General features: G+C 38.8%; 1 protein-coding gene across 1 annotated transcript in view; it reads left to right on the top strand.

The window, feature by feature from the left end:
• NRG1 (neuregulin 1) overlaps positions 1-15784 on the top strand; it is a 1208564-nt gene that overhangs the window by 37351 nt on the left and 1155429 nt on the right. The window lies entirely within an intron of this gene.

Below are 15784 nucleotides of genomic sequence, written 5' to 3'. Positions count from 1 at the left end.
AGTCATGGAAAAAGCCCAAGTGCCCATCGATCCACGAATGGATTAATAAATTGTGGTATATGTATACCATGGAATACTATGCAGCCTTAAAGAAAGATGGAGACTTAACCTCTTTCATGTTTACATGGATGGAGCTGGAACATATTCTTCTTAGTAAAGTATCCCAAGAATGGAAGAAAAAGTACCCAATGTACATAGCCCTACTATGAAACTAATTTGGGAGTCTCACATGAAAGCTATAACCCAGCTACAACTTAACAATAGGGGGAAGTGGGAAAGGGGGGGGGTGGGTAGAGGGAGGGGAATTGGTGGGATCACACCTGTGGTGCATCTTACAGGGGTATTTGCGAAACTTGGTAAATGTAGAATGTAAATGTTTTGGCACAGTAACTGAGATAACGCCAGAAAGGCTATGTTAACCACTGTGATAAAAATGTGTCAAATGGTTTATGAAGCGAGTGTATGATGCCCCATGATCATATCAATGTATACAGTTATGATTTAATAAAAAAAATAAATAAACCTTTACTCTCATGAAAAAAAATAAAATAAAAAAAAATAAAACAAAAGATAGTCAAAAAAAAAAAAAACTTAGTAAATGTAGAATGTAAATGTCTTAACACAATGACTAAGAAAATGCCAGGAAGGCTTTGTTAACCAGTGTGATGAAAATGTGTCCAACGGTCTATAAAACCAATGTATGGTGCCCCATGAACACATTAATGTACACAGCTATGATTTAATAATAATAAAGAAAAAAAAGAAAAAAAAATAGACATTATTTCCTGGCTCAATGTACTTACCACGTCAAAAACGTTTCGGGTGTTTGATACGGGTCAGTCTATAGTTTCAGGATCTACCAGTGAACACAGGATCTGTGCTGACGGCATAGATGTCCGTAGGTTCTTTGCTCTGGATCTGTGATTTTTCTCCTAAGAGATTACTCTTGCTTCAATGTCAGGATTGATTCTTTTTTTTGTAGAGACAGAGTCTCACTGTACCACCCTCGGGTAGAGTGTTGTGGCGTCACACGGCTCACAGCAACCTCTAACTCTTGGGCTTACGCAATTCTCTTGCCTCAGCCTCCCGAGCAGCTGGGATTACAGGCGCGTGCCACAACGCCCGGCTATTTTTCTGTTGCAGTTTGGCCGGGGCTGGGTCCGAACCCGCCACCCTCGGCATATGGGGCCGGGGCCCTACTCACTGAGCCACAGGTGCCGCCCAGGATTGATTCTTTTTTAACTGAAAACTTATGCAAAATTTTAATCTTAGTTCCCTTTTAGTTTGTTATACACATTTTCTTAGAGAACTACTGGTATAAATCTCACATCCTCATCCTAAATATCTTTTCAGAATTAATTCCCATCAAGGCAGTTTCGGCTATGTTAATCCAATAGTTTGCCTTTCCCCAAAGGCAGCTGAACTCAATTTAGGAGAACTCAAAACACCCAAAAATTATCGTCCATAGAATTTTTGCCATAGGAGTTGTGTTCAGGATCTATTCCTTGTTAGAAATTCCCTAAGTACATATGGTAGAACCTCTCCATAGCTGACCACCTCCTGACTTTGATCACCACCTCAGTTGACCTGATCTTCAGAGACCAGACATGCACCACATGTATGTGTCAGTGTGGGCCAAGTTCCTGATGTTGACCCCGGGTGGTCAGCTTACAGAGGTTCTACTGTACTGTATTGCCAACAAATCCACGATGAATTTAATTTACTGTGAGTTGTGCTAGGGGACAGACCTTGGGTATTTGTATGACTTTTTATGTGACTTTGCCTACAGATTTGTAATTGTCCTCAAGACCCACTAGAACTCCTGGTTGGATATCATTTCATCCTGGTGATTTATTTTACTTTTGTCAGTGAGGCCTAGGACATTCCTTACATTTATCTTTCTCAGATTTAACGTATTTGGAGTGCAAAGAGAATTTGTAGCCAAATCTCCTCCTCAGTAAAATAGGTGTCAGAAAAGAGAATAAATCAAGATTCTATCTTGTATTCATCCATAGACCGCACTCATTTTTATAAGTCCATCTGATTCTTTGGCTGGCTGTCTGCCAGTGATAAATTAAAAGAAAAAAATACACTCTCATACAAAAACAAAACCAACCACCAGAAAGCCCTTTTAACTTGTTCATTTATTTGTTTATATTTTAGCAACCTTTCAACTCTATAAAAGTATTTCATGAATTTCATCTGACCTCCCTGCTCACAGGGCAGCACTCTCTGATAGTGCTTTTTTTTTGCCTGAAATAAAATGTTCTGTGGTCAAGTTGGCATAGGAAAGGCTACATACTTAGATGTACTGGTTCTGTGCCCTTTATACCCTCTCCCCTTAAGTGGTTTACTAATCATAATTCACAGTAACATTTGAGAAGACCATGAAATGTCCTGTAGAAAGAAACCATATTAACTTCCTTTGACCTATTTATTCCTGCACAGAAATAATTATAACATTCTGTTCTATGAACTAATGATGTTCTATAGGACACGCTGGTGAGCGTTGAGTATAGCAGTTACCGTATTCATGTTTGGCCTGTCTTTATTCTTTAGACATAGTTTAAATATGTTTAATATCCATAGTTTGGATTTGTCCCAAACTTTTCCCTCTTTAGCTATTAGTTCATATTTGGTTTTTCCATTCATGCTCTTCTCTCTCCCTCCTTTTTTTTTTTTTAATCCATATGACCCAAGTAGAACTTTTCTAAGGACATTTATTTTGAACAAAAGAATGACTTTCTATTATCTTCCTATCCTCCATATTGAAGTGGTTATTTTAATATTCTTGACAAGAATATTACTTTGGGAATAGTGGTTTATGTTTTCAACTGTTTTTGATGCTTAATATTTCATATGAGGTTTTTAAATTTTATTGCTTATAATAGGAAATAAGATTATACATTAACGTTTATGTTTCCAAGTTAACCTACTCAGAAGTTAATTTTTCTCTTTTAAAATTTGTTAAAAAGCTTTCTCTTGATCTATAATACTTTACAGTTTGTGTACTTGATCACTGTTCTGCATGAAGGCTCTAGTCCCAGAGATCTATGGGTCTGTTTTCTTTTCCTCTCTCACATTTTTACTCAAATATTATCTTCTCATTGAGGCTTATTTCTTGCCACTACATTTAAAATTGTTTTTTAGGCACACTGGTCAACATCTAAATTCCCCAACATTCCCTGGTCCTCACCCTGGTCTTCATCTCGACTTCATTTTTATTATGTTTATAAATGTTAAGATACTGTGTGTTCTACTTACTGTATTTGGTCTTCCTTAACAGAAGGTAAACTTGTTAAGAGCAAAGATTTTTGTCTTCCTTGTCACTGCTTTATCAATACCGTCTGCAACAGTGGTTCTCAACCTTGCTAATGCTGCACTGTATTTTCATTGTTAAAGAGGGGTCATGACCCACAGGTTGAGAACCGCTGGTCTAGAACATCATGCTGACATATCTTAGGTGCTCAATAAAGTTTCAATTGGATAAATTAATAGAATAATCCCAAATGTAGAAAATACTTCATAAGATTCAAAATCCATTCATGGGACAGTATCTGTAAACTATGATTAAAAGGTATAAACTGATCAAACATGATATTTAATGGTGAAACATTAAAATCCTTCCTTTGTAAGATCAGAGACAAGATATGATAGGAGTTTGATCAACACCACAAGATTACACGTATGTGCATTGCTACCTAGGAAGTCCTAGCTAAAACAATGGAAGAAAAAGAAATAAGAATTCTTACCCTTCCTTCTAAAGGAAGAAACAATGCTGTTACCAAAGAGGATATCTTATCTGTGCAGAAAAACCAAAAACAAAAATTATCTATAGATAAAATATTAGAATGAATAAAAGATATTAGTACAATCGATACACAAAAAATGCATTACATTTCTGTACTCCACTGCAAATACCTGGAAAAGGTAATCAAATGACACTGATAGTTATGTTTTCAATAATACAAAAATAGGCAAGACCTGCACGGAGAAAATGATAAGATAAAGATACTGAAGAACACCTAAATGAACGGAGAAATCATTTATGAATAGAAAATCTGAATTTGCAAAAGACTTGATTGTCCTCAAATTGTTTTAGAAATGTTTATGAAACTAAAATCAAAGCCCTGCCCCTTTCTTCCTATGAAACTCGTAAGCTTATTCTTGATTGTAAATACAACAGTGAATGGGAGTGTTGCCTTGCTAAATATCAAGACTTAGCTCTTATAAAACTATAGCAATCAAGATGGTAATGTACTAAGTAGAAATACAAAAATAGGTGATTTGGAAAGATTAGGGAGCCCAGAAGCAGACTTACACATTTATGGAAACTCTCTATATAAAGATCTGCCTCTGAAGATGAACGGAAAAAAGACATTTTAGTAAGTGGTACTATAACAATTGGTTATACTGGGGGGGGAAAATGGACAGTACCTCACATCATGCGGGCGGAGCCTGTGGCTCAGTGAATAGGGCGCCGGCCACATATGCCGAGGGTGGCGGGTTCAAACCCAGCCCCGGCCAAACTGCAACAAAAAAATATCCGGGCGTTGTGGCGGGCACCTGTAGTCCCAGCTACTCGGGAGGCTGAGGCAAGAGAATCGCCTAAGCCCAAGAGTTAGAGGTTGCTGTGAGCCGTGTTACGCCACGGCACTCTACCTGAGGGCGGTACAGTGAGACTCTGTCTCTACAAAAAACAAAACAAAACTCAGTTCAGGTTCTAGGACAAATCCAAAACATTGTTACAAGGAAACATAGAAAACATTATTATGACCTGAGGAAGAGTTTTGAAAACACGATACAGTAAGCATGAACCATACAAGAAAAGATTTAGCCTTCCTACATTACTACTCCATGCATTAAAGAGTCAAGTGAAGAAAAGCCACAATATGGGAGGAGACATAAATAACGTGTATTGTTGAAAAAAGGTATGTATGTTAAGACCAATAGCTTTAGGCTGGGCATGGTGGCTCACAACTGTAGTTCCAGGACTTTGGGAGGCTGAGGAAGGCGGATTGCTTAAGGCCAGGAATTCAAGACCAGCCTGTGTAATGTAGCAAGACCCTGTTCTTTAAAATAATAATAATAAAAAAACTAAGTGGATGTGATTGTGCACACTTGTGGTCCCATCAGGTTATGGTGAGCTATGATCATGCCACTACACCTATCTAGGCTGGGTGATAGAGGAGGAACCTCTCTCTATTTTTTAATTTTTTTTTTTTAGAGACAGTGTCACTTTGTCACCCTCAGTAGAGTGCTGTGGTATCACAGCTCCCAGCACCCTCCAACTCTTGGGCTTAGGTGATTCTCTTGCCTCAGCCTCCCGAGTAGCTGGGACTACAGGTGCCTGCCACAATGCCTGGCTATTTTCTTGTTGAAGTTTGGCCAGGGCTGGGTTTGAACCTACCACCCTCGGTATATGGGGCTGGCACCCTGCTCACTGAGCCACAGGACCACCCAGGAACCTTTCTCTAAAAACAACAAAAGACTAATAGTTTAAACAAAATACTTGGACCAGGACCTCAAAGAGAAAACATAATTAGTCAAAAATAATACGAGAAGATATACAGCCTCATTAGTAATTAAAGCAACTTAAATTTAAACCTCTTTCTCATATCATTTCCCAGCCAGAAAAGTTAGAGAAAGGAGGAGAAACTATTGGAGTGAAAGTTGTTATAACCAATTTGGAAGATGGTTTGGCTTTATCTTGTAAAGTTTCAGATGCACTTTGTCTCACCATTTCTTCTCTGTATAGACTCTTGAGAAACTCCTACAGGATCAGACTATTAATTTTGTGAACTCATGCTAGAAAGAGTTACTACATACCTCATTGCTGAATATCACCTTCAAAGTCCTCCCTGTGGCCTTCTGGTGACTGTAGTGGTACTATGAGGTATGTAGCACTTCTCAGAGGGTGAGTTTTTGAACTTACTACCCTGTTTCCTCCAAAATAAGACAGTGTCTTATTTTAAGGTGTGCTCCCAAAGATGCGCTAGGTCTTATTTTCAGGAGACGTCTTATCTTTCCTGTAAGTAGGTCTTATTTTCGGAGGATGTCTTATTTTCGGGGAAAAGGGGTAGTTCAACCTCATATATGTGTACACCAGATGACTGTAATCACTGAAAACGTTTAAAACATTTCCATGGACTCCTTTTAGGGCAGTTTCAGGTTCACAGCAATATTCAACAGAAAGTAGGGTTCCCATGTAGCGCCTGCTCCCACAAGAGCACCAGCTCTGCACTCTGGATGTCCCCCTACAATAGTGGTATGTTTTTTGCAGTCAGGAAACCGGCACTGATATGTCATTACTACCCAGAGTCCATAGTTCACATTAGGGTTCACTCTTGGCATTTTTGTGTTTTACGTGTTTTGACCAGTGTATGGCACATAACCTTCATTTTAGAATCCCACAGAATCGTTTCACTGCCCTAGAGATCATCCATGCTGTGCCTGTTCATCCCTTCATCCCCCCAACCCCTGGTCTTTCCAATGACTCTGTAGTTTTGCCTTTTCCAGAATGCCTCATAGAACCTCCATAGTGGACCACCTCCCTACCCTGACCACCTCCTTAAGTCTAATTTTTATACACCGGACATGCACCACATGTACATACAGGACAGGAGGCCTAGTTCCCTATGTTGACCAGTTTGTTACAATCCCTTAGGTGGTCAACGTATGGAGGTTTGACTGTAAGTTGCAATTATACAGTCAGTAGCTTCTCCAGACTGGTTTTTTTTTTTTTTTTTTTTTTACATAGTAAATATGCATTTACAGTTCCCAGCAGGGGGGCATTCCCACCAGCAATGAATTACGGTTCCTGTTTTCCACATCTTTGCCGTTATGGCGTTGTCAGTGATCATGGTTAATAATCGGAGTGGGGGCAACAAGTCAAGGATACAACTCAGATGTTCATCGACAGATTTAAAAATTGGAAGTTGCACGTATAAAATGGGAACCACGTATACAGAGTCCCAAAGTCAGTGTGCTGCTCTGGATATTGTGTCATGGTTAAGATGCAGCCACTGGGAAAAATAAGCGAAGGATAGGTGGGACCTCTGCGTAATATTTCCTCAACTTGCTGTATGCCTATGATTTTTTCAAACTGAAAAGTTATAAAACAATTTGAGCCTTGTTTTTACCATAGATGAGATACTGTTTGGTTGTGAAAGCAATGAGCACTGGTAAGAACCAGAGGGCTTAAAAGCACAGGGAATTAAAAAAATACTACATAAACACAGATACGGTAAAAGCTGAAAATACACAAGCTAAATGATGTATTATTTTGAGATACAGCTATGATAAAACTCAATGAAGTGAATAAGGCACCAATTTGAAGATATTGCTTATTTAGGAGGGCTCCCCCCCATACTTTGAGTTTTTTCTCCAGTAACTCTATCAGGTCCTCACAGTGACAATCAGAGAATTTCCTCACGCTTCCAGCAGGAGCAGAAAAGACCCCATTTTGAAATAAACCAGAGCATGCCATTCTTATTGACCAGACCTGCTCTCAGGAGGAACAATTTTACTAGAGCCTACCCTGCTGGGGGCTCATCCATGTCAGAGACGGACTCACTCGGGGTAAGGGAGGGAAGGTTTCTTGCAGAACTAAGCATACTCTTACCATGTCATACGGCACACACCGTGGAATTTACCTAAATGAGTTGCATACTGAACGTCCACACAAAACCTGCACATGGGTGTTTACAGCAGCTTTATTCGTAATTGCCAAAACCTGGAAGCAACCAAGAAGTCCTATAAGTGAATGGATAAAATGTGGTACATCAGACGATGGAATATTATTTAGTGCTGAAAAGAAATGAGCTATCAAGCCATAAAAAGATACAGAGGGAGCTTAAATGCATATTGGTAAGTGTAAGAAGCCGACCTGAAAAGGCTGCCTACTGTCTGATTGTAACTATGTGATACTCAGGAGACTCAAACCCATGGTGTCATTAGTGGTTGCCTGGGGTTGGTGGGGACGGATGAGTAGGCAGGGCACATGGGCTCTTGAGGGTGGTAAAATTACTCTGTAGGACTCTAGAATGAAGGACGCATATTGTTAAATGTTATTCAAAACCCATAGAACATACAGCACCAAGAGGGTACTGATGTAACTTCTGGTCTTTTGGCAATAATGATGCTTTAGTGGCGAGTCAGTGATTGCTACGAATGTACCACCGTGGGCAGAATTGTTGCTGGGGGGCCGTGCATGGGTGGATGTGAGGGGCCATGTGGGAACTGTGTGCTCTCTGCTCTATGTCGCTGTGAACCTGAAACTGTTCTAAAGTATGATGTTTATAAAAGTCACACCTCATAGTTGAGTATTGAACAGCCTCATTTATTGAAAAGAATGAAGTTAATGTTCAATAGCATTAAACATTTTTGGCAGAACACATAAGCACGGAGCATTTAAGAAGAGATTTTAAGTTCTGATCTATTTCTCACTTTGGATAGTATTTTTCTAGTCAGTGGGTTTTGAAGGATGACCCTTGAACAAGCAGCATCAATATCACTTGGATATTAGTTGTGAAAATAAATTATCAGACCTCACTCCAGACCTGCTGAATCAGAAACTGGGAGAGGGGTTGCTATGGTTTGAATGTTTGTACTGCTAGTTAATCCCCAAACACCAATTCTGACACCTTGATCTTGGACTTCCCAGCCTCTAGAACTGAAAGGAATACATTTCCATTTTTTTTTTTTTTTTTTTTGTAGAGACAGAGCCGGGGCTGGGTTTGAACCCACCACCCTCGGTATATGGGGCCGGCGCCTTACCGACTGAGCCACAGGCGCCGCCCAATAAGTTACTAAGTCTCAGGTATTTTGTTGTGGCAGAAGAAACTGTTAAGACAAAGACCCAGCAATATGTTTTTAATACATTAAAGTGATTCTGATGTGCATAGACATTTGAGAACCAGTATTAAGTTCAACCTTAATTAGTAGATAAAACTAGACCATTTTTCCTGGTATGTGGTGTGTATATTATCATAGCAAGATAGTTTTAGGAGACATAAGTAAGGACATTTTAAGTTTCACTAACTATGCATGTATTTTAAAAGTTTGGAAAAATAGCTTACTAAATCTAGAAGCTCACTAGTATTATTGCATTGTATATGACTAAGTTTAAAAAAATTAACTTGGTTTAAATAGAAATAGGAAGCCAAAATAATAAAGCTCATAAGGGACTATCACAAGATTCTGAGAGTCGCTTCTAAAATACTGAGGTTTTGGTAGTCATGAACCAGATGAATCGCTAAAATATTTTTCACTTTAAAATTATGACACTTCATATGCTTGTTTATTCTTACACATTTGTCTCCTTGTTTTTACTTTACACAATTCAAGCTATAATTAAAAATTTCGTTCATGCCGCTTGGGCTGGCAGGAGAAGTGGTCTATTAATGTGTTTCTGTGCAGTGGACAAGGGACAGTATCTGACTTTCACATTTAACCATGGCTAATGGACAGTTTGGATAATTCACATGCATATCATCAAAATTAAATATATTAAGGAGAAATCCATTTTCAAAGCATTATTTAATTTTAGAAACACTTTCTTTCTTTCAATACTTGCAGTATTTATAGTGGGACAGGCAGATGTTTTTATAAAAGGAAATGAAATGACATTTGGGGACAGTAATAAACATATTTTGGTGATTAGGGATTTATACTTTGCAGAAGTTTGCACATTATAAATAGCTGCAACATAGCCGGACTTTTCACACTGGCATTTTTTAATAGCTTTGAGAGAGAACTCACATACCATACAGTCCACCCACATAAAGTGTTCAATTCAGTGGTTTTGTATATTCACAGAGTTGTCTGTGCAACCATTACTGAGAGCGATTTTAAAACATTTTCATTCCAAAAAGAAACTCTATATCCATTATCTCCTCTACCTCCCACCCTAGGCCAGCAGTTACCTGCTTTTTATCGCTTTGAATTTGCTCATTCTGGATGTAACATGTAAATGGAATCATGCATTACGTGGCCTTTTGTAACTGGCTTCTTAGAATGCTCTCAGGATTCATCCAAGTTGTAGCCTGGGTATGGATAGACTGTTTTGTCTTTCTGTTCTGTAGTTCCTGGACATTTGGGTTTCCACTTTTTGGCTATATAAATAATGGAGCTATGAAATTCATGTACAAGTTTTTGTATGACCATCTGATTTTATTTCTCTTGGGTGTATATACTTAAGAATGGAATTTGAATCAGATGGCAGCTATATCTGAAGAAATTTGAGGAACTGATTGGTTATAGAAAGTTCTCTTATTCAAAGTAAAACTATGATTTTATATAAAACTAACAACATTTCTATTTTAAGTTTTAATAAAGTACCAATTTTGTTTGTCAAGGGATTTATATAAAATACCTCTCCAAGGTATCCAAGAATGGAAGAAAAAGTACCCAATGTACTCAGCCCTAATATGAAACTAATTTATAGCTTTCATATGAAGGCTATAACCGAATCTCAGTACAAGAATATGGGGAAGGGGGCAAGGGAGGGGGAGGTAGGGTGGAAGGAGGGTGATTGGTGGGTCCACACCTAGGGTGCATCTTGGAAGGGTACAGGTGAAGTTTACTAAGTGTAGAGTATAAGGGTTTGAACACAATAATTAAGAAAATGCCATGAAGGCTATGTTAACCAGTTCCGTGAAAATATTTCAGACTGTATGTGGAACCGGCACATTGCACCTCATGATTGCATTATTGTTCACAGCTATGATTTAATAAAAAAATACCTCTCCAAAATGATACTTGGCAAAAATTATTATGAAAGGACATGTTTTTGAACACAGCAGCTTACACACTGCTATTCTGCATCACAATTTATCATCATTAATCACAATTGTCACATCTTCTGTGACATGTTTCTCTGAATATCTGATTGCTGCCTGTGTCAGTTAGCATTTAAGGGGAAAAAAGGACTGGAAGCAGATTCCTGAACTGATGAAATTCGTGTTTTTTTGTTTTTGTTTTTGTTTTTGTTTTTGTTTGGTGTGACATTTACAAATTATATGTTTCAACTTTTATAGGGGCTATTCTCAGTATGTGTTTAGAAACTGATGGTAGTTTTCTTCTAAAATGCTCAATTCAACAATAAGAAAGATGTTTCTAAAATAAAAACAACATTTTGGTGTCTAGCTGCTTCTGACACTTTACATTTTGTTGTCCTATTAATATTTTAAAGTTTTAAGAGGAGATTTTTTATATAATATTTTTATTCAGTAAATTATTAACATTTGACCTGGTCTTTCTTAGTCACAATGCTTCTAAAAGGCTTTTGGGCCAAATTGGCTACTTTTAGATTTCATTTTAGGAAAGGTCTTCAGATTGCTCCCTTTTTATATCTACTTAGGAAATTAGTTTTTTGATACCTGTTGCCAGAAAGGAGTATTTCTGGCAAATGCAGTGAATATCTGGGGTAACAGAATGAGGTGTGACAGCATAGAAAAAAGGAGGAGAAAGAAAATATACCAGTTAGACTTGAGTAGATTTGTTTACTGATGAAGAAATGGAAGCCTTTCATTGTTCCCCATACACAAAAACCTCAAAAGAACAGGGAGGCTGCAGGAGATACACAGTGTCCTGTAAACAAAAGAAATATCCTTAATCTTTGCATGTGGAATTGTTTTACAGATCAGCTGAAAGCATCCTGTCTTTATTTCTGGTGGGGAGAACTTGTTTTCCGCATAACATAGAGTGGAGGGTGTTTATGAGGAAGGCATGATTTTTCGTAGTTTGAGTTATTTGGAAGTAGAACATAGTGTGGACAATATTTATTTAGTGCTTGCCCTTGGGAACAACGCAGTGGAAGAGATGGAACCAGGATGAGGGAAGAGTGGAGCTGTTTCTTTGGCCAACCACGTAGGAAGCTTTAGAGATGAAATGATTCACCAGACTAATTCCACGTTGTGCCACAGTGGCCAGGTGGTTATAAACCATCTCCATCAGTACTTCTGTGCCCAGTAGCTTAGGGCATGACCTTGGGTCTGGCATTCTCTGTGGCTCAGGCAGTTGGAGTTCCTAGAGGGCCTTGCCCCGGGACTGTCCTCTGCCAACACTCCCAACAGCTGGGTAAAGAAAGTTCTTCCTTGAAGATTGGTCCCTGTGGGGTGGTGGTTTCCTCATATGCTGCACTACCAGTGGTCAGTCACCATCTCCTTGACCTTTATAAAAGGTTTTGAAAATATTCTATCTTTTGCTTATAAGGGTAGAAAATAGATACAAATTAGACACAAATCTGCAGAACGTAGATACAAATCTGCATTCAGTTTGGGAACGGTTTTAAATCTATTATTTTATCCCTTTATAATTAGATGCTGTATGTGCTGTGGTTGGAATGCTTGTTCCTCCTCCAAATTCAAATGTTGAAATCGAATCCCTAAAGTAATGAATGGTATTCAGAAGTAGGACCTTTGGAGGATAAACACCCAGGCTGTGGGTCTGCTCTTTCTGCTACACCAGGACACAGTGGTAAGGAACCATTCACGAGGAGTCAGGACCTCCCCGAATCTGCTGGTTAATATTGGCCTCAGTCTTGAGAGCTGTGAGAAATAAATTTCTGTTTATAAGCCAGCTGGTCTATGGTGTATTTTTATAGCAACCCCATATAGACTAAGACAATCTAGCATTGAAATAATGAGGGAACCTATGTATACTGGTAAGAAAATATAGAAGAGAGGAGTGGTGGTTTCTACTTTTTGTTTTTCTGTACCATTCGAGACTACAATGAATTTGGTGTGGTTATATTCTTGGTAGATGTGTTACTTTTCTCTTACTGATGTAACAACACAATTTTGTTATCTTACAGTTCGGAGGCCCAATGTAGGTCTCACTTGACTGAAATAAAGATTTCAGTAGGGCCGTCATCTTTCTGGAGGCTGTACGGGAGAATCTATTTTCTTTTTTTCCTAACTTGTGGAAGATGCCTGTGTTCCTTGACTTCTGTCTCCCTTTACTGTCTCAGAACCAGCAGATCACTTCTTCAGATCGCTCTCTCTTCCCCTGCTTCTTTCACTTTGGGGAAGTCTTGTGATTACCTTGGGCCCACCCAGATAATCCAGTTTTCTTAAGGTCAGGTGATTAGCAATCTGAAATTCATATGCAGCCTTACTTCCAGGGACTAGGACATGGACGTCTTTGGTGGGTCATTATTCTGCCTATTGTGTTTGACAAGTGAAACAATGGCCTGATAACTTGTATGTTACCTCTTCCTTCTTACTCAGATAATACTTGGTAAGTGAGAAAAGAGAAAAATCTGTGCATAAATACTTCAATTTAGTCCATCATTATTGCTCTTTAATTCTGTAGTATTTTTTTTTTTTATTAAATCATAGCTGTGTACATTGATATGATCATGGGGCATCATTCACTAGCTTCACAGACCATTTACCAAGTTTCACATATACCCTTGTAAGATGCACCGCTGGTGTAAGCCCACCAATCCCCTTCCCTCTACCCACCTCCCCCCTCCCTCCCCTCTCTTTCCCCCTTCCCCCATTCTTAGGTTGTAACTGGGTTATAGCTTTCATGTGAAAACCCTAAATTAGTCTCATAGTAGGGGTGAATACATTGGGTACTTTTTTTTCCATTCTTGAGATACTTTACTAAGAAGAATATGTTCCAGCTCCATCCATGTAAACATGAAAGAGGTAAAGTCTCCATCTCATTTTAAGGCTGCATAGTATTCCATGGTGTACATATACCACAATTTATTAATCCATTCGTGGACCGATGGGCACTTGGGCTTTTTCCATGACTTAGCAATTATGAATTGGGCTGCAATAAACATTCTGGTACATATATCTTTGTTATGATGTGATTTTTGGTCTTCTGGGTATATGCCCAGTAGAGGGATTACAGGATTGAATGGCAGATCTATTTTTAGATCTCTAAGTGTTCTCCATATCTCTTTCCAAAAGGAATGTATTAATTTGCATTCCCACCAGCAGTGCAAAAGTGTTCCCTTTTCTCCACATCCATGCCAACATCTCTGGTCTTGGGATTTTGTGATATAGGCTAGTCTCACTGGAGTTAGATGGTATCTCAAAGTAGTTTTGATTTCCATTTCTCTGATGATTAAGGATGATGAGCATTTTTTCATATGTCTGAAGGCTGCGCGCCTGTCTTCTTCAGAGAAGTTTCTCTTCAAATCCCTTGCCCAGCCTGCGATGGGATCCCTTGTTCTATTCTTGCTAATGCGTTTGAGTTCTCTGTGGATTCTGGTTATTAAACCTTTGTCGGAGATACAACCTGCAAATATCTTCTCCCATTCTGAGGGCTGTTTGCTTGCTTTACTTACTGTGTTCTTGGCTGTGCAGAAGCTTTTTAGTTTGATCAAGTCCCAGTAGTGTATTTTTGAAGCTGCTTCAATTGCCCGGGGGGGGGGGGGCGGTCCTCCTCATAAAATACTCACCCAGACCTATTTCTTTAAGAGTTTTCCCTGCACTTTCTTCAAGTATTTTTATAGTTTCATGTCTTAAGTTTAAATCTTTAATCTAGTGAGAGTCTATCTTAGTTAATGGTGAAAGGTGTGGGTCCAGTTTCAGTCTTCTACAGGTTGCCAGCCAGTTCACCCAGCACCATTTGTTAAATAGGGAATCTTTTCCCCATTGAATGTTTTTAATTGGCTTGTCAAAGATTAAATAATGGTAAGTAGCTGGATTCATCTCTTGGTTCTCTATTCTATTCCAGATGTCAACTTCTCTGTTTTTGTGCCAATACCATGCTGTTTTGATCACTATCGATTTGTAGTATAGTCTGAGGTCTGGTAGCGTAATTCCTCCTGCTTTGTTTTTATTTCTGAGTAATGTCTTGGCTATTCGAGTTTTTTTCTGATTCCATATGAAATGAAGTATTGGTTTTTCAAGATTTTTAAAGTATGACAGTGGAGCTTTAATAGGGATTGCCTTGAAATTATATATTGCTTTTGGTAGTATGGACATTTTAACAGTGTTGATTCTTCCTAGCCATGAGCATGGTATGTTTTTCCATTTGTTAATATTTTCAGCTATTTCTTTTCTTAGAGTTTCATAGTTCTCTTTATAGAGATCTTTCACGTCCTTTGTCAGATAAATTCCCAAATATTTCATCTTCTTTGGCACTACTGTGAATGGGATAGAGTCCTTAAATTCTGTAGTATTTTTAATAAAGAACAATAAGAATATAGGGAAAGCCACCTTCTTTAGAAAAAAATGTCAGATTGTGTATCTATTTGTTTTTTTTTTATGCTGGTCTCTGTTGTAGCCATCATCATTATTTTTATTTTTTAGATGGAGTCTTACTGTGTTGCACAGGGCAGAGTGCCTTGGCATCAACTTAGCTCACTTCAAAGTATGTCACACTCCTGGTCCAAGTGATCCTCCTTCCTCAGCCTCCTCAATAGCTGGGAATACAGGCACCTGCCACAATGCCTGGCTAAGTTTTTTTTCTATTTTAGTAGAGAGGGATTCTTGCTTTTGAGGCTGGTCTCAAACTCTGGTCTTAAACTCTTGAGCTCAGGGGATTGGCCCACCTTAGCCTCCCAGAGTGCTAGGCTTATAGGTGTGAGCCACTGCACCCTGCCATCATCATCACTATTATTATTGTTTAGAGAAAGGGTCTTGCTCTGTCACCCAGGCTAGAGTGCAGTGGCATGATCATAGCTCACTGTTGCCTCTACCTCCTGGTCTCAGGTGATCCTCTCAGCTCAGGCTCCCAAGCTGCTGAGATAAGAGGTGCCAGCCACCACACCCAGCCTGTAGCTCTTATTATTGAAATGTAATCATTGATTTCCTTG

The sequence above is a fragment of the Nycticebus coucang genome, chromosome 24 (assembly GCF_027406575.1).
Source record: "Nycticebus coucang isolate mNycCou1 chromosome 24, mNycCou1.pri, whole genome shotgun sequence".
NCBI lineage: Eukaryota > Metazoa > Chordata > Mammalia > Primates > Lorisidae > Nycticebus > Nycticebus coucang.
The sequence above is the reverse complement of the archived record's forward strand: the minus strand, read 5'-3'. Positions and strand labels throughout refer to the sequence as shown.